The sequence below is a fragment of the Apodemus sylvaticus genome, chromosome 5 (genome assembly GCF_947179515.1).
Source record: "Apodemus sylvaticus chromosome 5, mApoSyl1.1, whole genome shotgun sequence".
Taxonomy (NCBI): Eukaryota; Metazoa; Chordata; class Mammalia; order Rodentia; family Muridae; genus Apodemus; species Apodemus sylvaticus.
Genome location: NC_067476.1, coordinates 79,558,717 through 79,583,160, shown reverse-complemented (window position 1 = coordinate 79,583,160; position 24,444 = coordinate 79,558,717).

The following is a 24,444-nucleotide window of genomic DNA, read 5'->3' as shown; positions in this document are numbered from 1 at the left end:
ATGTTAGGTTAATGTTGGTATAGTTAATACCAGTTAAACAACAGCCTCAAAAACAATGAATTTGTAAAGTGTGTAGGCATATATTTCATGTAGAATAGGAGACATATAATCATGTTAAAATCATTCTGATCTACAAATCACAATATAATGAAGTCTTCAATATAATGAAGTCTCTGTATTTATATATCTCACTGGCAGTAGGAAAATCTGTGGAGCACTAGATTTAATTTTCCTATGAACAGTTTAAAATTATACGACAGGGAGTTGAGCATTGAGTTAGTTTGAGACAGAAAATGTATTAATGTGTTTCACATGCATTAGGGCCCCTGGGATCACAAACATACACACAGACACTCACACACACACACACACACACACACACACACACCACATAATGTAGAGAAATACAATTATATAGTACAGTAAGAAATAATAAAGTACAATAACCAAATGTAATGTATATAAGTTGTTTAGAGGTTAATTTGAAGAAATCAAATATATTGTTAACCTTGAGTCAGTTGGATAGATTTAAATGTACTTTGTTAGATGCTGTTTCATAATTAAAGTTAAAATAGAAGCGAATATTTGTTCTACTTACCCACCTTCACCAGATAAATTGGTAATTAGTTCTTATCAGGATATAAGCTTAAAAGAAAAGATGTTTAAAAATCAAAAGTGCCATTCTCAAGATGTTAGATAATATTGAGCACAATGGAATGAGGAGTACCTGAAACCAGCAGAAGGGCAGTTGGTTCTGGCTTCAGCTTCAAAGGGGTATAATTTTACTGTGCTGTTGTGTCTACACTATGTATTTTTTCTAGTTCCCTTTGTTAAAAGGCTTAGAGTCCCCAGAGAGATCACATCCAAAATTCCTAGTCATTCAATTTTAGTGAATCCTATAGTGAAAATTGTTATTGTACCAAAATTTCATATGAGCAATTTGTTTCATGCCAATATTAAACTAAATCATATAATTTATATATCAGCAGTTCCTTGGAATCAATAGTAATATTTACACTAACTGCCAAAATGAGTATAAATTAATGTTCGTAACTGTATTTTGAAAACTTGCATGTATTCAACCTTGAAATGATTTGTTAATGTATTTCAATTATAAATAATCTCATATTTACTAATTTTTAAATTAGAGACTTAGACACAAACTTGAACACAGGAACACTGATATTTTCAACAATTTTATTGACGCAAAACTATCCAGAATACTTCTTCAGCTTCATGATCTTTCAATATTATTTTCATATTTCCTCAACAAAGTTAATGATTTAATTAAGATCATTGCCTAAGATAATTGTTTGACAATGAAATACTTATATTTATTTCTTGGTAGACAGTCCTAACTCTCTGTAATGTAAGAAGCCATACACATATTTTTCCCTACACATATGCATATACTTATATACACACATATGTGCACTTGAAGATAGATACTATATATAAATGCAAGAAGGTGGTACATATTTTTGAGAATTCCTACACTATCATATACTTATATAAGTTAGATTAATAACATAGGAGTAACTATTTTTTTGTTGTATCAATGAAATTTCATCATGTAGATTAGTGTTATTTTTCCTTTTTCTTATCCCTAGGAGTCATTTCACTAAAGTAGCAAACAGGGGCCATGGAAGGAATTGCACCAGGTTGTCTGTTTCTGTGTCATGTCTGTTAGCTTAGTGTTTTGGCTGGACTTCTGAAAGTGGGAGCAGGTGTTTCTCTGACCTCTTTGCATCTTCCTGAGGTTCTTGTCCTCCTATTCTGTTGCCTTGACCAGCTTCAATGAGAGGTTAGTTTTTTGTTTGTTTGTTTTGATTTCTTTTGTTTGCTTTGTCTCATCATATCTTGTTCTGGAGGTATGGGGAAACTGGGAGTGGAGCGAGGGAAAACTATGATCAGGATGAATTGTATGATAGTATATTTTGTTTATATACAATTTTCTATTATATTCAATATTTCAAATATAATTCAATATTTATTATTTTAAATTATGTATATAATTGTTAAACATTAAATACTAGAACCATAAATATCTGATGGAATAATGTATGCTAACCTATTAGATATCCATGCTTTCTGACATTTATAACATAAATAATTTTAACAATTATATTCTATTCCTACTTTATTAATACAATTAAATACCATCTAACATTTTATAATAATATGTATAAAAATGAGTTGATACAAATATTTATAATCAGAAGAGGAAAATAGGCAATATAATAAGTTATAATTTACTCATTAAACTTGGAGTTGAGGAAGCAAACGAGTGCAGATAAAGCAAAGAAAGATAATGACAGTAAATTCTCCATGTGTCTGAAAAATTCTTGAGATCAAGGAATGGAATGAACTTGGAAAATGGAATAAAACAAAGATCAATTAGTTGTAGTCTAAAAAAATTTGCTTGGTATAAATACATTCCAAAACTGTTATATACAATTACTAAAATGATCAATGAAATTTGTAGAACTAAATAGTGAAAAGCTATACGGAGTGAATCAACATGTAGCCATCTAATTTATTAACATTAAGTTCAGAAATTTGATAAGTTTATACCATATTCAAAATATTTATTCTCTCAAATTTTAATTTCTTTTTAGTATATATATTCTTTACTTACATTTTAAATGTCCCCTTCCTGGTCTCTCCCCCCAAAATCCCATAAGCCATCTCCCCTCCCCCTGTTCCCCCAAATCAACCCTCTCTTATTTATCTGCCCTGGTATTCCTCTGCACTGGTGCATTGAACCTTTCCAGGACCAAGGGCCTCTCCTCCCTTTGGTGTATAACAAGGCCATCCTCTGCTGCCGATGTGTACTCTTTGGTTAATGGTTTTGCCCCTGGGAGCTCTGGGAATACTGGGTGGCTCATATTGTTGTTCCTCCAATGTGCTGCAAACCCCTTCAGCTTCTTGGGTCCTCTCTCTAGCTCCTCCATTGGGGACCCTGTATTAAGTTCAATGGATGGCTGAGAGTGTCCTGTTCTGTATGTGTCATGAATTAGTAGAGCATCCCAGGTGATAGCTATATCCAGTCTGGTCAGCAAGCATTTATGGGCATCGATAATTGTGTCTGGGCTTTGTAACTGTATATGGAATGGATCACTAGATGGGGTAGTCTCTTGATGGTCTTTCTTTCCAGCCTTTCTCTCTGTATCTCCTGCGGGTATTTTGTTCCCCCTTCTAAAAGGGACCAGAGTATCCATGCTTCGTTCTTCCTCCTTCTTGGGCATCATTTGATATGTGAAATATGTCTTGGGTATTCCACACTTCTGGGCTAATATCTACTAATCAGGGAGTACATACCATGTGTGTTCTTTTGTGATTGAGTTAACTCACTCAGGGTAATATTTTCCAGTTAGATCCATTTGCCTAAGAATTTCATTAATCCATTGTTTTTAATAGCTGAGTAATATTCCATTGTGCAACTATGTTATATTTTCTGTATCTATTCTTCCATTGAGGGACATCTGGTTTCTTTAAAACTTCTGACTATTATAAATAGGGATGCTATGAACATAGAGGAGCATGTGTTCTTAGTATATGTGGGAGAAGGAGCTAAAACCATCCAGTGGAAGAAAGCCTTTTCAACAAATGTTGCTGGTTCAGCTGAAGGCTAGCATGCCCAAGAATGCAAATCAATCCATTCTTATCTCCTTGTACAAAGCTTAAGTCCAAGTGGATCAAGGACCTAAACATAAAGCCAGACACACTGAAACTACTAGAAACTGGAGAAAGAGCCTTAAGCACATGGGCTCAAGGGAAAATTTCCTGAACCTGAACACCAATAGCTTATGCTCTAAGATCAAGAATTGACAAATGGGACCTCATAAAATTACAAAGTTTCTGTAAGTCAAAGGAAACTGTCAATAGGATAAAATGGCAACCAACAAATTGGGAAAAGATCTTTACCAACCCTACATCTGACAGAGGGCTAACATTCAATATATACAAAGAACTCAAGAAGTTAGACTCTAGAGAACAAAATAACCCCATTAAAACTGGGGTACAGAGCAAAACAAAGAATTATCATCAGAGGAATATCGAATGGCTGAGAAGCACCTAAAGAAGTGTTCAACATTCTTAAACATCAGGGAAATGCAAATCAAAATAATCCTGAGATTTCACCTCATACCAGACATAATGGCTAAAATCAAAAACTCAGGAGACAGCAGGTGCTGGCGAGGATGTGGAAAAAGAGGAATACTCCTCCACTGCTGGTGGGATTGCAAGCTGGAACAACTACTCTGAAAATCAGTGGTTTTCCTCAGATTGGCAGTTCCTCAGAAAAGTGGGCATACTACTGGAGGACCCTGGTATACCATTCCTGGGAAATTTAATTTCCTTCATTGAAAATGAATATCTATTACACAAAATTGCAGTTAATATTACACAGAAAAACATATTTTAGACTGTATATTAATATATCAATTTCAACATGTATTTTCCATTATTGTTATTATTACCTGTCATATTTGTGCTTTGTTATGAAGAAAGTTTTAGCAACTATTAGGTATCTTGTTAAATAAAAATATTAATGCAAAAGTGTAGTTTTATTTTTATCACATTTTTAGTTTTGTTTCCTTGTAAGAGTGAGTTCCCTGCATGTTCACAGAGAAATTCACAAAGACAAGAATGAGCTGTGAGAGCTATTGCAGCTGGGAACCACCAGACGTGAAATTTTGGCAAGATGCCTGAACGTGTGAATATTTTTACTCTTAAGCATGATGATTATAGTCTGCTCCTCTAAGACATACCCAGTAAAAGCAAAGAACAAATTCAATGTTGTCATTTGACTTACACAAACATACACACTCATCCACCCACACTCATACCCTAGCCCACACATCCTAAAGAACTCATACACACACACATACACACACACACACACACACACACACACACACACACACTTGTGCAAATACACAGTCACAGACACTGTATAAAAAAGTCTTTAAAATAGAAATAACTCAATGGAATTAGGTATGTTATTTTTGATCACATCACTTAAAGTATGGATACTCATGCAATAATTACTACACAGATTATATTTAATTTATAATTACCATTTTGTAAACTATTACCATATGAATACTATTAATTTGTCCACTTCTCTCAGCATAGTGTATTAAAACTTACTTCTCTCTTAAAGATATTCATTCCCTAATACTCATACAATCACAAATGCATAAACTTCTAATGTAGTTTACATGTCCAGAATGATCCACCAGGATAATGATGTTTAGTGACGTTTTCCATACCAGGTTATATTTAGCATTCTAAATAACATGCCACACACACATACAATGGAAACATCAAGATCCATTTCTCACATGTGCATAAATCCAAATTAAAATGTTAGAACTCTGAAAAATATTTAGTGGAAATATGCAACATATTATCTATCAGTTGGCCAATTGTCAATAAACCCTCACAAAATACTCAGATATAATAAAATAATACCTAGGAACTTAATTGTAGTCATTATATCTTTTAAATGTTTTTCCTTCCATAAGGACAGAAGGCAATGGCTAACATGGTTCTATTGTTTTTTTTTTTTCCCATTGTTTCATCTTGTCTTCTGGAATATTATAAGAGAAGAAAGCACCATCAATGTGATACAAAGCTTGTCTTCAGAATAATGGCTTCCAACCTTATGGGACTTGGTTATTAAGAACCTAGGAACTATTACCATCACCATCTAGGTCCTCATGATGTCTAGATCATTGATTATTGCTCACTTTTATCCAAAGAGTTAGAATTAGAATCTCTACTGCCTCCTTGATTACACTGAATATTTTAATCTATCAATTTAATTGAAATGTTTATTAATTTTTCTCTGGAGAAAGAAAATTAAATGATCTCCGAAAAAGAAGACCTTTATTAGTACAACAGTAAGCCTGTAATGTTTATTGCAGCACCGAGATTCAGCAAATGCTTTTTAACAGAACTTATTTTGTAGCTGTCTCCTAGCAATTTGGTTAAATTCAGTAATAATTAACAATTAGGCATGTAGGTGAATGGAAATGAGCATTTGTGAGTGATAGGTGAGTTAGCTGTTTATGAATACTGACAATGAATTAAAAGGATGTGGGAATGGATTGAGGGAAATGGCCATCAATGGTAGCAGTATCATTCATGCCTATGAATTTAAGAACATTAATTTGAGTAGTCAGTGACCTTCAAATTCACATGTGTTGTCACAAATTATATTTCTGAGCTATGAGACGGTTGAAATATATTTTGATATGATATAATCATCTTGAGATTTACATACAGAAACAGCTGTAAAATACTTTCTTCAAAATGTACATTTCTTAAATAAATAAGATGGATTGAATAAATATCCATCATTCAAATTGTGTAATTTAAAATGTTGTTAATTTCCATTTTTTGTTTGTTTGCTTGTTTGTTTTTTCCACTAAATATCTAATACAAAATTAAGAACTACTGACTTGCTGGGCAGTGGTGTTGCACGCCTTTTATCCCAGCAGAGGCAGGGGCAGGCTGATTTCTGAGTTCGAGGACAGCCTGGTCTACAGAGTGAGTTTCAGGACAGCCAGGGCTATACAGAGAAACCCTGTCTTGAAAAAACAAAAAAAAACAAAAACAAAAACAAACAAACAAAAAAAAAAACCTACTGACTTAATCAGTAATGGATATACTGAACGTAATGAAAAAGTTACATCACTCTTTTCCATTCATGACCTATAAATTGATATTGAAGTCACATAAAACAAATAATAAAGGGTACAACTGATAGTCCTTCAGACTGTCCTACTCAACACAAGATGTATATTCAGTTACTAATGATCACCCATAAGCTTTTGAAGAGCTAGCTTTATCTTATGCCACTAACCTTACACCCTGTACAGTAGTTTCATTCCACCTTATCAGAAGTTAGACATATTAAGCCTGTTCTGTACTATGGTAGTCTAGCTTTTATTCCCTACTATAAAGCTATTCTTACAGATCACTTTAAGGGTGTTCCTTAGTGTTCATCTGTTAGCTTTACTGTATCTCAAAGGGCTAGAAGGTCTTTTAATGTTCTCATACTAGTCACTGAGCAATTATTTTTCCTATGATCCTTGGATTATATCACTTTCTGATATATAATTTTTACTTTTTTTTCATTCAATTATTAGGATTCACATTCCCCTACCTTGATAATAGAAATCAAGGACTAAGCTGGGCTTGGTAATGCATGCTAGTAATCTGAGTAATTAGGAATCAGTGGGAAAAACATTACTGTGAGTCAGAGGTCAGCATGGATTCTGTTTAAGAGTAATCTGTTTAAGACTGGCCTAGCAAACAAAGTCCACCCTTAAAAAAATAATGTAAAAGTATTCCAATTCTCCATATGCAAAAAATAGGACTTTTCAATATCATTTCCTTAATCTCCATTATCTATAACATATAATATTTATAATATAAATTTATATATATATAATATATCAACACATATAATTTTAGGTAATAAATTACAATAACTATGTTGATAAAACATTAGCATACACTAATAAGTATATGCATTATATATTTGAAAAACACCAAATCTATATCATCTCCAAAGAAGGAAACTTAATGTTTGTCTAAGGAACTTCAAAATTATTGAAAGTTCTTTTATTACATTCATTCATAGTATGTGCATAAATGCATATTCTTTACAGAAAATATTCTGCATGACACATTACAGTTTATTTTGTGAAAAATTTCACATCATTTATTTAAGTAAATATTCTCAAATTTTTTTTTCTCCTTAAAGAAATCAGTACTAATTCAAAGCATATTAGAAATTCTTCTTTTGTTTACCATTAATGTGTAATTCTCTCTAGGAGAAACAAATAAGCAATCATATTCTATATGATATGTAAGATAGGATAAAGAAAAAAGAAAACAATCTACTTGTATACAAAAAAATAAAAAATAAAATTCCATTTTATATATGGTAATACAAAATACAAAACTAAAAATAATGGTTTATAAATAATGCAAGGGACTCTCATGTGTAGATATGTAATATTTTATAAACTTAGAGGTCAATTTGTTCTATTTATTAGCTGGAAGACAATAGTTAAAATGCTACATTCTCTCAAAATTTTATCTGTTTTTGGATATTTTATTTATTTATATGTCAAATATTATTGCCTTTCCAAATTTTCTTTCCAGAAACCTCCTATCTCATCCCCCCTCCTCCAGTTTCTATGAGGGTGCTGCCCACCCCTCCACTCCCACCTCAGCATTCTGGCATTCCTCTATACTGGGGCATCAAGCCTCCACAAGCCCAAGGGCTTCTCCTCCCATCTTGCTTCACTTGTATTGAAATATTAATAGGAATTTTGAGATTGATATTTTACTCATCTGAGTTATATTTTATGATGCTATTTTAATTTACATTTTTATTATTATATTTAGTTGATTTATTAGTTTTAGTCCAGAATAGTTGAAAGTTATTATATTTATATTTTTCTTCTTATGTTCTTCTACAAATGATGGTAATAAATATTAACTTACAAAAAGATAATAATCTAGGTTATATTAATACTTGGTATTTGAGTTTATGATGAACTACAGAACTAAAATAAAAATTTAAGACACAAATTGAAATTCTTTGCAATAGTATAGCTATGAATCAGTAATTATATTTTATTTTCTCTACAGTGTAGCTATATATGTTCTATAGAACACTTAAAATAAAAACAATATGTAGAGAAAGGGTAAGTTTTAAATTGCTTTTTATCAAGGCATATTTTCTGTGGTTTGTGGTTAAATAAATAAATAAATAAATAAAAATTTACAGCACAAACTGGACATAACCAGTTTGTTACAAGCAATAGATAGAATAAGTATTTTATGCATCAGTACAAAAACTAAAAGCATGGTGAAGCCATAAGCATGATATTAATACTAGAGGAAACGATGTTTAATGAAAAGTGAATATGTAAAGATAGCATTTTTAATGTTGAAAAATTAGCAAACTTTAGCTGAAAAATATTTTACCTTAATTACAAAACTTTAGATCAGCCTGGGTGGTAACGCCACATCTCCAGGTCCTGCAAGAGGCAAGAGGGAATAATATAACGAATAAAAAAAAAAAAAAAAAAAAAAGAAAAAGAAAAAGAAAAAAGAAAAAAGAAAAAAAACAAACAAACAAACAAACAAAAAAAGAGGCAAGAGGGGCTTCCGGGAGGCCTGCTGGGAGGAGTCAGTGTGCTCTGGTGAATGCAGCAGGCCCCAGCAGGAGACTTCAGGTATCTGCATCAGGATCTGAACAGCCTGGGCAACAGCACCCTGTCTCCAGGCAGTGCAGGAGGTAAGCTGTGCACCAGAGGACACCTGGGAAGAGGCAGGTTGCACTGGTGAGTCCAGAAATGACAAGACCAACTAACACCAGTGAGATCTAGATGGCAAAAGGCAAACGCAGGAACGTCACTAACAGAAATCGAGGCAATATGGCAACATCTGAACCCAATTCTCCTTTAACAGCATGTCCTGGATACCCCATCACACCAGTAAAACAAGATTTGGATTTAAAATCACTGGTCATGATGCTGGTACAGGAACACATGAAGGACATACTTAAAGACATCCAGGAGAAAATGGATCAAAAGTTAGAAGCCCTTACAAGGGAAACACAAAAATCATTGAAAGAAATTCAGGAGAATACAAAAGTCAATAAGGAGGAAACACAAAAAACACTTAAAGAAATACAGGAGAACTTTGGTCAACAGGCTGAGGTCATGAAAGAGGAAACACAAAAAGCTCATAAGAATTACAGGAAAGCACAAACAAGCAAGTGAAGGAGCTAAGCAAAACCATCCAGGATCTAAAATCAGAAGTAGAAACAACTATGAAAACTCAAAGGGAGACAACTTTGGAGATAGAAAGCCTTGGGAAGAAATCAGGGGACAGAGATGCAATTATCAACAACAGAATACAAGAGATAGAAGAAAGAATCTCAGATGCTGAAGATACAATAGAAACAATGGACTCAACAGTTAAAAAAAATGCAAAATGCAAAAAGCTTGTAACCCAAAATATCCAGGAAATCCAGGAAACAATGAGAAGACAAAAACCTAAGGATTATAGGCATAGATGAGAGTGAAGATTTACAACTTAAAGGGCCAGCAAATATCTTCAATAAAACTATGGAAGAAAACTTCCCTAACCTAAAGAGAGAGATGCCCATGAATATACAAGAAGCCTACAGAACTCCAAACAGACTGGAGCAGGACAGAAATACTTCCCGTCACATAATAATCAAAACGCCAAATGTACTAAACAAAGAAAGAATATTAAAGGCAGTAAGAGAAAAAGGCCAAGTAACATATAAAAGAAGACCTATCAGAATCACAGCAGACTTTTCACCTGAGACTATGAAGGCTAGAAAATCCTGGGCAGATCTCATGCAGACTCTAAGAGAACACAATTGCCAGCCAAAACTACTATACCCAGCAAAACTCTCAATCACCATAGATGGAGAAACTTAGATATTCCATGACAAAACCAAGTTTACCAATATCTATCCACAATCCCAGCCCTACAAAGGATAATAGGAGGAAAACACCAATACAAGGAGGGAAACTTCACCCTGGAAAAAGCAAGATAGTAACCTTTCATCAAACCCAAAAGAAGTTAACCAATCAAATTTTTAAAATGACATCAAAAATGACAGGAAGTAACAATCACTATTCCTTAATATCTCTTAATATCAATGGACTCAATTCCCCAATAAAAAGACATAGACTAACTGACTGGATACTTAAAAAGGACCCTACATTTTGCTGCATACAGGAAATACACCTCAGGGTCAAAAACAAACACTACCTTAGAATAAAAGGCTGGAAGACAATTTTACAAGCAAATGGTCTCAGGAAATGAGCTGGAGTAGCCATTTTAATATCAGATAAAATTGACTTTCAACCCAAAGTCATCAAAAGAGACTCTGAGGGACACTTCTTGCTGGTCAAAGGAAAAATACAACAAGAAGAACACTCAATCCTGAACATCTATGCTCCAAATGCAAGGGCACCGTCATTTATAAAAGAAACTTTATTAAAGCTCAAAGCACATATTGCACCTAACACAATAATTGTGGGTGACTTCAACACTGCACTTTCCTCAATGGACCGATCAGAAAAACAGAAACTAAACAGGGAGACAATGAAACTAATTGAAGCTTTGGACCAATTAGATTTAACAGATATATAAAGAATATTCTATCCTGAAGCAAAAGAATATACCTTTTTCTCAGCACCTCATGGTACCTTCTCCAAAATCGACCATATAATTGGTCACAAGACAGACTTCAACAAAGATAAGAAGATCGAACTAATACCATTCCTCCTATCAGATCGCTATGGAGTAAAAGTGGTCTTCAATAGCAACAAAAACAACAGAAAAGTCACATACACGTGGAAACTGAACAATATTCTACTCAATGATACCTTGGTCAAGGAAGAAATAAAGAAAGAAATTAAAGACTTTTTAGAACATAATGAAAATAAAGACACAACATACCCAAATCTATGGGACACAATGAAAGCAGTGCTAACTGGAAAACTCATAGCCCTGAGTGCATCCAAAAAGAAAATGGAGAGAGCATGCACTAACAGCTTAATGACACACCTGAAAGCCCTGGAACAAAAAGAAGCTATTTCACCCAGGAGGAGTAGAAGGCAGGAAATCATCAAACTCAGGGCCGAAATCAATCAAGTAGAAACAAAGAGAACCATACAAAGAATCAACAAAACCAGGAGCTGGTTCTTTGAGAAAATCAACACTATAGATAAACCCTTAGCCAGACTAACCAAAGCACACAGAGACAGTATCCAGATTAACCAACTTAGAAATGAAAAGGGAGATATAACAACAGAAACTGAGGAAATTCAAAAAATCATTATATCCTACTACAAAAGCCTACACTCAGCACAACTGGAGAATCTGGAGGAAATGAACAGTTTCCTAGACAGATATCCAACCCCAAAACTAAATCAGGATCATATAGATTAACTAAACAGTCCCATAACAAATAAAAAGAAATAAAAGGGTCATAGAAAGTCTCCCAAACAAAAAAAAAAGTACGGGACCAGATGGCTTCAGTGCAGAGTTCTATCAGACCTTCATAGAAGACCTAACACCAATACTCTTCAAAGTATTCCACAAAATAGAAACAGAAGGAACTCTACCCAACTCGTTCTATGAAGCCACAATGACGCTGACACCAAAACCACACAAAGATCCAACAAAGAAAGAGAACTTCAGGCCAATTTCTCTTATGAATATTGATGCAAAAATACTTAATAAAATTCTTGCCAACCTAATCCAAGACGTGATGATGCCAACCACATCAAAACAATCATCCACCATGATCAAGTAGGCTTCTTCCCACGGATGCAGGGATGTTTCAATATAAGGAAATCCATCAATGCTATCCACTACATAAACAAACTCAAAGAAAAAAACCATATGATCATCTCATTAGATGCAGAAAAAACATTTGACAAAATCCAGCATCCTTTCATGCTAAAGTCTTGGAAAGAACAGGAATTCAAGGCCCATACCTAAACATCGTTAAAGCAATATACAGCAAACCGGTGGCCATAATCAAACTAAATGGAGAGAAACTTGAAGCAATCCCACTAAAATCAGGGACTAGACAAGGCTGTCCTCTCTCTCCATATCTTTTCAATATAGTACTTGAAGTTCTAGCTAGAGCAATTAGACAACATAAGGAGGTCAAGGGGATACAAATTGGAAAGGAAGATGTCAAATTATCACTATTTGCAGATGACATGATAGTCTGTATAAGTGACCCGAAAACCTCCACCAGAGAACTCCTACAGCTGATAAACAACTTCAGCAGAGTGGCTGGTTATAAAATCAGCTCAAGCAAATCAGTTGCCTTCCTATAATCAAAGGATAATCAGGCTGAGAAAGAAGTTAGGGAAATGACACCCTTCAAAATAGCCACAAACAATATAAAGTCTTGGTGTGACTCTAACGAAACAAGTGAAAGATCTATATGACAAGAACTTCAGGTCTCTGAAGAAGGAAATCGAAGAAGACCTCAGAAAATGGAAAAATCTGCCATGCTCGTGGATTGGCAGAATTAATATAGTTAAAGTGGCCATCTTGCCAAAAGCGATCTACAGAATCAATGCAATCCCCATCAAAATCACAACTCAGTTCTTCACAGAGTTAGAAAAAGCAATTCTCAAATTCATCTGGAATAACAAAAAACCCAGGATAGCTAAAACTATTCTCAACAACAAAAGAAATTCTGGGGGAATCAGTATCCCTGACTTTAAGCAATACTACAGAGCAATAGTGTTAAAAACTGCATGGTATTGGCACAGTGACAGACAAGTGGACCAATGGAATAGAATTGAAGATCCAGAAATGAATCCATACACCTATGGTCACTTGATCTTAGACAAAGGAGCCAAAAACATCCAGTGGAGATAGCCTTTTCAATAAATGGTGCTGGTTCAATTGGAGGTCAGCATGCAGAAGAATTTGCATCGATCCATTCTTATCTCCTTTTACCAAGCTCAACTCCAAATGGATCAAGGACCTCCACATAAAACCTGATACACTGAAACTAATCGAAAAGCAACTGGGGAAGACCCTGGAGGACATGGGCACAGCGGAAAAGTTCCTGAATTGAACACAAATAGCTTATGCTCTAAGATCAAGAATTGACAAATGCGACCTCATAAAATTACAAAGTTTCTGTAAGGCAAAGGACACTGTTAAAAGGACAAAATGGCAACCATCAAATTGGGAAAGGATATTCACCAACCCCACATCTGATAGAGGACTCATATCCAATATATACAAAGAACTCAGAAGTTAGACCCCAGGGAAACAAATAACCCTATTAAAAAATGGGGTACAGATCTAAACAAAGAATTTTCTCCTGAAGAAATTCAGATGGCCGAGAGGCACCTTAAGAAGTTCTCAACATCATCAGTCATTAGGGAAATGCAGATCAAAACAACCCTGAGATTTCACCTTACACCAGTCAGAATGGCTAAGGTCAAAAACTCAGGAGACAGCAGGTCTTGGCGAGGATGTGGAGAAAGAGGAACACTCCTCCACTGCTGGTGGGGCTGTAAGATGGTACAACCACTGTAGAAATCAGTCTGGAGGTTCCTCAGAAAACTGGACATGAGACTTCCAGAGGACCCTGCTATACCTCTCCTGGGCATATACCCAAAGGATTCCCCGGCATGCAATAATGACACACACTCCATTATGTTCATAGCAGCCTTATTTATAATAGCCAGAAGCTGGAAAGAACCCAGATGCCCCTCAAAGGAGGAATGGATACAGAAAATATGGTATATTTACACAATGGAATGCTACTCAGCAATTAGAAACCATGAATTCACAAAATTTTTAGGCAAATGGTTTGATCTGGAAAATATCATCCTAAGTGAGGTAACCCAATCACAAAAGAATACACATGGAATGCAATCTCTGATAAGTGGATTTTTTTTTTTTAGATTGAAAAATTTTTTTTATTCGATATAATTTATTTACATTTCAAATGATTTCCCGTGTCTAGCCCCCCCACTCCCCGAAACTCCCGTAAGCCCCCTACTCTTCCCCTGTCCTCCCACCCACCCCTTCCCACTTCCCCGTTCTGGTTTTGCCGAATACTGTTTCACTGAGTCTTTCCAGAACTAGGGGCCACTCCCCCTTTCTTCTTGTACCTCATTTGATGTGTGGATTATGTTTTGGGTATTCCAGGTTTCTAGGTTAATATCCACTTATTAGTGAGTGCATACCATGATTCACCTTTTGAGTCTAGGTTACCTCACTTAGTATGATATTCTCTAGCTCCATCCATTTGCCTAAGAATTTCATGAATTCATTGTTTCTAATGGCTGAATAGTACTCCATTGTGTAGATATACCACTTTTTTTGCATCCACTCTTCTGTTGAGGGATACCTGGGTTCTTTCCAGCATCTGGCAATTATAAATAGGGCTGCTATGAACATAGTAGAACATGTATCCTTATTACATGGTGGGGAGTCTTCTGGGTATATGCCCAGGAGTGGAATAGCAGGATCTTCTGGTAGTGAGGTGCCCAGTTTTCGGAGGAACTGCCAGACTGCTTTCCAGAGTGGTTGTACCAATTTGCAACCCCACCAGCAGTGGAGGAGTGTTCCTCTTTCTCCACACCCTCTCCAACACCTGCTGTCTCCTGAATTTTTAATCTTAGCCATTCTGACTGGTGTAAGATGAAATCTTAGGGTTGTTTTGATTTGCATTTCCCTAATGACTAATGAAGTTGAGCATTTTTTAAGATGCTTCTCCGCCATCCGAAGTTCTTCAGGTGAGAATTCTTTGTTTAACTCTATACCCCATTTTTTAATAGGGTTGTTTGGTTTTCTGGAGTCTAACATCTTGAGTTCTTTATATATATATTGGATATTAGCCTTCTATCTGATGTAGGATTGGTGAAGATCTTTTCCCAATTTGTTGGTTGCCGATTTGTCCTCTTGATGGTATCCTTTGCCTTACAGAAACTTTGTAATTTTATGAGGTCCCATTTGTCAATTCTTGCTCTTAGAGCAAACGCTATCGGTGTTCTGTTCAGAAACTTTCTCCCTGTACCGATGTCCTCAAGGGTCTTCCCCAGTTCCTTTTCTATTAGCTTCAGAATGTCTGGCTTTATGTGGAGGTCCTTGATCCATTTGGATTTGAGCTTAGTACAAGGAGACAAGGATGGATCAATTCGCATTCTTCTGCATGCTGACCTCCAGTTGAACCAGCACCATTTGTTGAAAAGGCTATCTTTTTTCCATTGGATGTTTTCAGCCTCTTTGTCGAGGATCAAGTGGCCATAGGTGTGTGGGTTCATTTCTGGATCTTCAATCCTGTTCCATTGATACTCCTGCCTGTCACTGTACCAATACCATGCAGTTTTTAACACTATTGCTCTGTAGTATTGCTTGAGGTCAGGGATACTGATTCCCCCAGATTTCCTTTTGTTGCTGAGAATTGTTTTAGCTATCCTGGGTTTTTTGTTGTTCCAGATGAATTTGATAATTGCTCTTTCTAACTCTGTGAAGAATTGAGTTGGGATTTTGATGGGTATTGCATTGAATCTGTATAGTGCTTTAGGCAAATTGCCATTTTAACTATATTGATTCTACCGATCCATGAGCATGGGAGGTTTTCCCATTTTTTGAGGTCTTCTTCCATTTCCTTCTTCAGAGTCTTGAAGTTCTTGTCATACAGATCTTTCACATGTTTGGTAAGAGTCACCCCAAGATACTTTATACTGTTTGTGGCTATTTTGAAGGGTTTCATTTCCCTAATTTCTTTCTCAGCCTGCTTATCCTTTGAGTATAGGAAGGCCACTGATTTGCTTGAGTTGATTTTATAACCTGCCACTTTGCTGAAGTTGTTTATCAGCTGTAGTAGCTCTCTAGTGGAGTTCTTTGGGTCACTTAGGTAGACGATCATGTCGTCTGCAAATAATGATAGTTTGACTTCTTCCTTTCCAATTTGTATCCCTTTGACCTCCTTATGTTGTCGAATTGCCCGAGCTAGTACCTCAAGTACAATAATGAAAAGATAAGGAGAAAGGGGGCAGCCTTGTCTGGTCCCTGATTTCAGTGGGATTGCTTCAAGTTTCTCTCCATTTAGTTTGATGCTGGCTACCGGTTTGCTGTATATTGCTTTTACTATGTTTAGGTATGGGCCTTGAATTCCTGTTCTCTCCAAGACTTTAAGCATGAAAGGATGCTGAATTTTGTCAAATGCTTTTTCAGCATCCAATGAAATGACCATGTGGTTTTGTTCTTTGAGTTTGTTTATGTAGTGGATTGTATTGATGGATTTCCGTATATTGAACCAACCCTGCATTCCCGGGATAAAGCCTACTTGATCACGGTGGAGGGTCGTTTTGATGTGTTCTTGGATTCGGTTGGCAAGAATTTTATTGAGTATTTTTGCATCGATGTTCATAAGGGAAATTGGTCTGACGTTCTCTTTCTTTGTTGGATCTTTTTGTGGCTTTGGTATCAGTGTAATTGTGGCTTCGTAGAGGGAATTGGGTAGTGTTCCTTCTGTTTCTATTTTGTGGAATAGTTTGAAGAGTATTGGTGTTAACTCTTATTTGAAGGTCTGGTAGAATTCTGCACTGAAGCCATCTGGTCCTGTGCTTTTTTTGGTTGGAAGACTTTCTATGACTCTTTCTATTTCTTTAGGCATTATGGGACTGTTTAGATGGTCTAGTTGGTCCTGATTTAATTTTGGTATTTGGTATCTGTCAAGGAAATTGTCCATTTCCTCCAGATTCTCCAGTTGTGTTGAGTACAGTCTCTTGTAGTAGGATCTGATGATTTTTTGGATTTCCTCAGTTTCCGTTGTTATATCTCCCTTTTCATTTCTAAGTTTGTTAATTTGGATACTTTCTCTGTGCCCTTTGGTCAGTCTGGCTAAGGGTTTATCTATCTTGTTGATTTTCTCAAAGAACCAGCTCCTGGTTTTGTTGATTTTTTGTATGGTTCTCTTTGTTTCTACTTGATTGATTTCGGCCCTGAGTTTGATGATTTCCTGCCTTATACTCCTCCTGGGCGAAATAGCTTCTTTTTGTTCTAGGGCTTTCAGGTGTGTCATTAAGCTGGTAATGTATGCGCTCTCCATTTTCTTTTTGGAGGCACTCGGGGCTATGAGTTTTCCTCTTAGCACTGCTTTCATTGTGTCCCATAGATTTGGGTATGTTGTATTTTCATTTTCATTGTGTTCTAAAAAGTCTTTAATTTCTTTCTTTATTTCTTCCTTGACCAAGGTATCATTGAGTAGAGTATTGTTCAGTTTCCACGTGTATGTGGGTTTTCTGTTGTTTCTGTTGCTATTGAAGACCACTTTTACTCCATAGTGATCAGATAGGAGGCATGGGATTAGTTCTATCTTCTTATATTTGTTGAGGTCTGTCTTGTGACCAATTATATGGTCGATTTTGGAGAAGGTGCCATGAGGTGCTCAGAAAAGGTATATTCTTTTGTTTTAGGATAGAATGTTCTATATATATCTGTTAAATCTAATTGGTCCAAAGCTTCAATTAGTTTCATTGTGTCCCTGTTTAGTTTCTGTTTTCCTGATCGGTCCATTGAGGAAAGTGCAGTGTTGAAGTCATCCACAATTATTGTGTTAGGTGCAATGTGTGCTTTTAGTTTTAATAAAGTTTCTTTTACGAAAGAGGGTGCCCTTGCATTTGGGGCATAGATGTTCAGGATTGACAGTTCTTCTTTTTGTATTTTTCCTTTGACCAGCAAGAAGTGTCCCTCAGGGTCTCTTTTGATGACTTTGGGTTGAAAGTCAATTTTATCTGATATTAAAATGGCTACTCCAGCTTGTTTCCTGAGACCATTTGCTTGTAAAATTGTCTTCCAGCCTTTTACTCTAAGGTAGTGTTTGTCTTTGACCCTGAGGTGTGTTTCCTGTAAGCAGCAAAATGTAGGGTCCTGTTTACGTATCCATTCAGTTAGTCTGTGTCTTTTTATTGGGGCATTAAGTCCATTGATGTTAAGAGATATTAAGGAATAGTGATTGTTACTTCCTATCATTTTTGACGTTATTTTTTAAATTTGAATGCTTATCTTCTTTTGGGTTTGATGAAAGGTTACTATCTTGCTTTTTCCAGGGTGAAGTTTCCCTCCTTATATTGGTGTTGTCCTCCTATTATCCTTTGTAGGGCTGGGTTTGTGGATAGATATTGGGTAAACTTGGTTTTGTCATGAAATATCTTAGTTTCTCCATCTATGGTGATTGAGAGTTTTGCTGGATATAGTAGTTTTGGTTGGCATTTGTGTTCTCTTAGAGTCTGCATGAGATCTGCCCAGGACCTTCTAGCCTTCATAGTCTCAGGTGAAAAGTCTGCTGTGATTCTGATAGGTCTTCCTTTATATGTTACTTGACCTTTTTCTCTTACTGCCTTTAGTATTCTTTCTTTGTTTAGAACATTTGGTGTTTTGATTATTATGTGACAGGAAGTATTTCTGTTCTGGTCCAGTCTGTTTGGAGTTCTGTAGGCTTCTTGTATATTCATGGGCATCTCTCTCTTTAGGTTAGGGAAGTTTTCTTCCATAATTTTATTGAAGATATTTGCTGGCCCTTTAAGTTGTAAATCTTCACTCTCATCTATGCCTATAATCCTTAGTTTTTGTCTTCTCATTGTGTCCTGGATTTCCTGGATATTTTGGGTTACAAGCTTTTTGCATTTTGCATTTTCTTTAACTGTTGAGTCCATGGTTTCTATGGAATCCTCAGCATCTGAGATTCTTTCTTCTATCTCTTGTATTCTGTTGTTGATATTTGCATCTCTGTCCCCTGATTTCTTCCCAAGGCTTTCTCTCTCCAAAGTTGTCTCCCTTTGAGTTTTCTTAGTTGTTTCTACTTCTGATTTAAATCCTGGATGGTTTTGCTTAGCTCCTTCACTTGCTTGTTTGTGCTTTCCTGTAATTCTTTAAGAGATTTTTGTGTTTCCTCTTTCATGACCTCAGCCTGTTGACCAAAGTTCTCCTGTATTTCTTTAAGAGATTTTTGTGTTTCCTCCTTCATGACCTCAGCCTGTTGACCAAAGTTCTCCTGTATTTCTTTAAGTGTTTTTTGCATTTCCTCCTTGTTGGCTTTTGTATTCTCCTGGATTTCTTTCAATGATTTTTGTGTTTCCCTTGCAAGGGCTTCTAACTTTTGATCCATTTTCTCCTGAATTTCTTTAAGTATGTCCTTCATGTGTTCCTGTACCAGTATCATGACCAGTGATTTTAAATCCAAATCTTGTTTTACTGGTGTGATGGGGTATCCAGGACATGTTGGTAGAGCAGAATTGGGTTCAGATGTTGCCATATTGCCTTGATTTCTGTTAGTGACGTTCCTGCGTTTGCCTTTTGCCATCTAGTTCTCACTGGTGTTAGTTTGTCTTGTCAGTGCTGGACTCACCAGTGCAAGCTGCCCCTTCCCAGTTGGCCTCTGGTGCACAGCTTACCTCCTGCACTGCTTGTAGATAGGGTGCTGCTGCCCAGGCTGTTCAGATCCCAAAGCAGGCACCCGAAGGCTCCCGCTGGGGCCCGCTGGATTCACTGGAGCACACTGACTTCTCCCAGCTGGCCGCCCAGAAGCCCAGCTAGCCTCTTGCAGGACTTGGAGATGTGGTGCTGCCGCCCAGGCTGATCTGGATCCGGAAGCGGAGAGAGTAGCGCTGAGGGCTTCCGCCTGAGGCCTTGCCCCAGATTGTGTCTGTGGAGCAGATGGAGCCTGTGTGCACCCACAGGGAGTGCCGATGGTGTATGCTGCTGTGACCTCCCCTGTGTTCCGCTCACTCAGCTGGGCAGCCGATCCACCAACCGGGCTGGGGCACACAAGGTTAGCCTGGCCGCCCAGTCCCTGAGTCCAGGCAAAAGCCTGGGAGGCCAAGGTCTGAGCAAAGTTCCCCTAGGGCTATGACTGTTAATTGGGTCCGCCAGGTGACTAGGATGGTGGGCGTGCCCCACGCTCCCTGAAAGCGCTGGGAGAGTCTGCTGTGCTAACAACATCCTGGGCGGGTTGACTCACAGATGGCCCACCAAGCCGCCCAGTTCTTGGGGTCAGTCCTGTGCCTTTTGGGGCCTAGACCCCCGCTTTGTTAGCCTCAGGCTATGCCTGTTACAGGTCTGTCCGCCAGAGCTCTCCGTCGTCCTGCAGGCAAAATGGCACTGCGCGCGCAGGCCTGGGCAAAAAACCTCCTGGCTGGGTTGGCTCCCCGATGGCCCCCTGACCAGCCCAGGGCCTGGGTGCAGGCCAATGCCCGTCGGGCTCTGCCCACCGCGGTGTTGGCCTCTGATTATGTTTGTGTACCTCAGTCTGTCAGATCCCTGGAGTCCGAAATCAAGATGGATGCACCTCTCCTGACTGGTGGGAGGCCGAGTTCTGAAGTGGCTTCTGTGCAGGAAAGGCACCGCACAACTGCAGCTGCTTGCCGCCAGGCTGGTCAGCAAAGGTCAGTGGTCGTGGGCGCAGGGCCTAACTGGACCCTGTGTCGCCTTGGTTCCACTGCTGATGGCCCTTCAGCTGGACCAGCCACTGCTGCACTGCCGCCGCCGCTGCCGGAAGTCTCTTCCAATAAGTGGATATTAATTAGCCCAGAAGCCCTGAATACCCAAGGCAAAAATTGCATAACAAATGACTCCCATGAAGAAGTATGGAGAGGGTCCTGATCCTGGAAAGGATTGATCTAGCATTGGAAGGGAATATAAGGACAGAGAAAAAGGAGGGAGGTGATTGGAGAAGGAATGGAGAGAAGAAGGTTTATGGGACATATGGGGAGGGGGGATCCAAGAAAGGGGAAATCATTTGGAATGTAAACAAAGAATACAGAAAATAAAAAAAATTACATAACTTTAATTAGAAGTAAAATTTTTGGTACAGTAATTATTTTGTATGTCAAAAGATAAAGTATCAAATCTAAACTAAATGTACATTGTATCCCACATCACTTGCATACACGTAACATATATTCAATGTGTGTTTTTTCTCTATGCCAATGATTGTGATGGTCTTCCTCTCTAGACCCATGATTTGTAGGCCTTTTAAAACTATCAACATTCTAATAGAATTGTAAACCAATTCTAAACGAATTTTGTAATAGTGGTACTGCCAGAGGTAGATTTAACTGCCAACTTGACAGAGCCTAAAATCAACTAAAACGAAAGTAACAATGGAAGAGTTGCCCAGATCATATTGATGTGCAGACACTCTATGGGATTGAGTTTTTGTTCATTATTAATTAATTAATTCACTTTAATTATGTGCACAATTGGAATTCTTGTAAGGTATCTTGATTTTTAAAATTATTTTTAGTCTTGCTCCAAAATCTAAAGTGTAAATATTTCTACCAAGACCATCCTAGATCTGAATTCTAAATTCACAGAATGGATGTGAGCATCCTTCTTTTTATGAGCATTGCTCAATGGCTTCAACACTATGTACATGCAGGTTTAAAAAAGAAATCAAATCTATTTTCTAGAGAAAATAGATAAATACAAATATTAGAAATATGATTAACTTGTTTTTATGTTATAACCTTGATTTTTCTAAGAATATTAAGTGAACTCATGTGGAGATTTTAATCAGCTCTTGTATAAAGGAAAGAACTGATGGAATAATAAATTTAATTCAAATGAAAACTAAAGAATAAAAGCTCATATTCCGTCATGAAAGATGTCCAAAGGTACCTCACTGACTTAGAAACAAAGTTTATTTTTGACATACATAAACACAGATGACAATGGAATTATTTTTTCTAAATAAAAATATTTGCAAATATATTAAATAGTGTCTATCAGCTAATGTGACTAATGAGTGTAAGGGTTTTTATGTATCAGCAATATCAAGAATGAATATTTCTCTAAACACTAAACACTATGCTACAAGAGTTTTAGTATAAATTTTGAAGAATATACCACAAAAACTTTTACTTTATCTCTACATAATATTCTTCTCCTTCAAAGTGCAGAAATTTATTAGAAATTATGCACACAAAGTGACCACTGAACACCAATTTGAAAGCTGTTATATGTTTATGTGATTATTGATATACCCGCTGAAAATAGTTAAGTATGTCAACATCTTCCATTGTGTGATAGTTTTTAGAGTTTTATGTAATAGAATGACCTTGAATAGCAAAGTATTATAAATAACTTTCAGATTTGACATGAGAAAATTCTGAATTTTAAAAACTAAGTTCATTTATTATTGTTGATTTGTCAGTAGGTAGATGTTGTCTACCTACTGTGTCACTGAGTCCTCTTGTTGGTAGAAGGACAACATTATAGAGGTACTTTTCTCCTATTTATACATGGGTTAAAGAAATTGAACTGAAATCATAAAGCTTGTGCAGCAAGTATCTTACATAGTGCTCTGAGCCTTCTCACCTACCCAAAATCTTGACCTTAACCATTAAATTTCTGTTAAGATCCCCTTCAACTATGTTAAATCTCCTCAATCTGTTTCCATGACAAATTTAATCAGTTTAGATTCATTGACCAAGGATTCCTAGTATTAGAAAATAAATCTTAAGATTAGAAGTGAGAACCTTTACAAAAAATAAAATAACCAAAAATAAAATTCCATTTTAGAATGAAAATCATACAAAACAACGTGTCACCATGTCTTGTTAGGTTTTATATTGTTAGGGTTTATATTAAAACACTAAATGCCTCAGTGTAGGGGAATGCCAGGTCAGGAAAGTGGGAGTGAGATGGTGGGAGGGTTGGTGAGCAGGAGGAAGGTGATGAGATAGGAGGATTTCAAAGGAAAGGGGACAAATTATCTACATTTTAAATAAAGCAAATATCTAATAAAAATAGAAAAAAAAGAGGAAAAGTCATGACCACAAAGTAAATTGAGGAGAAGGGGGGGGGGGTCTTTAGCTTACACTTTCCTATCACTGTTCATCAAAAAGAAAATCAGGAAAGGAATTTGAACACTGTATGAACCTGATTCAGAGGTCTGAATCAGAGGGTGTTGATTATTGGCTGGTTCCTCATGGCTTGCAGGAACAGCTTTCTTTCTTTCTCTTTCTTTCATTTTTCTTTCTTTCTATCCTTCTTTGTTTCTTTGTTTCTTACTTTCTTTTTTCTTTCTTTCTATCTTTCTTTCTTTCTTTCTTTTTCTTTCTTTCTTCCTTCCTTCCCTACATTCTTCCTTTCTTTTCTTAATTTATTTATTCACTTTATATCCTGATCTCTATCCCCCACCCCACTCCCACTTACAGTCCTTCATGCATTCTCTCCTCCCCTTGTTCTCCGAGAGAGTGGAGCACCTCCTTGAACATCGCCCCTACATTGATAAATAAAGTCTCTTCAGGTTTAAGCTCATCCTCTCCTACTGAGGCCAGACAAGATAGGTGAACAGGATCCTCAGATGGCAACAGGTTTAGGAACAGCCCCCAATCCAGTTGTTGAGACACACATGAAGACGGATCTGCATATCTGCTACTAAGCATGTGCAGGTCTCCTAAATCCAGCTTGTGTTTACACTTTGATCAGTGGTTGACTCTTCGGCCTTCCTGTGGTGTGCCTACCCCCTCCACTCCAGAGCCCTCAATCCTTTCTCCAGCTCCCTGAGAGCTGTATAATATTTGACTGGGTTTCTGCATCTACTGCAGTCACCTACTGGGTGGAAAATCTCAGAGGACAGTTTAGCTAGGATCCCTTCTGCAAACATATTATAGTATTTAATAATGTCAGGGATTGGCACTTACTCATGTGATAGGTCTCAAGATGGGCCAGTTATTGGTTGGCCATTCCCTCATAATCTCTGCTCCATCTTTGTTCATGCATTTCTTGAAGACATAATAAATTTTGGGTCAAAAGTCTTGTGGGTTTGTTAATGTCCTTATCCCTCCATTTGTATCCTGCCTGGTT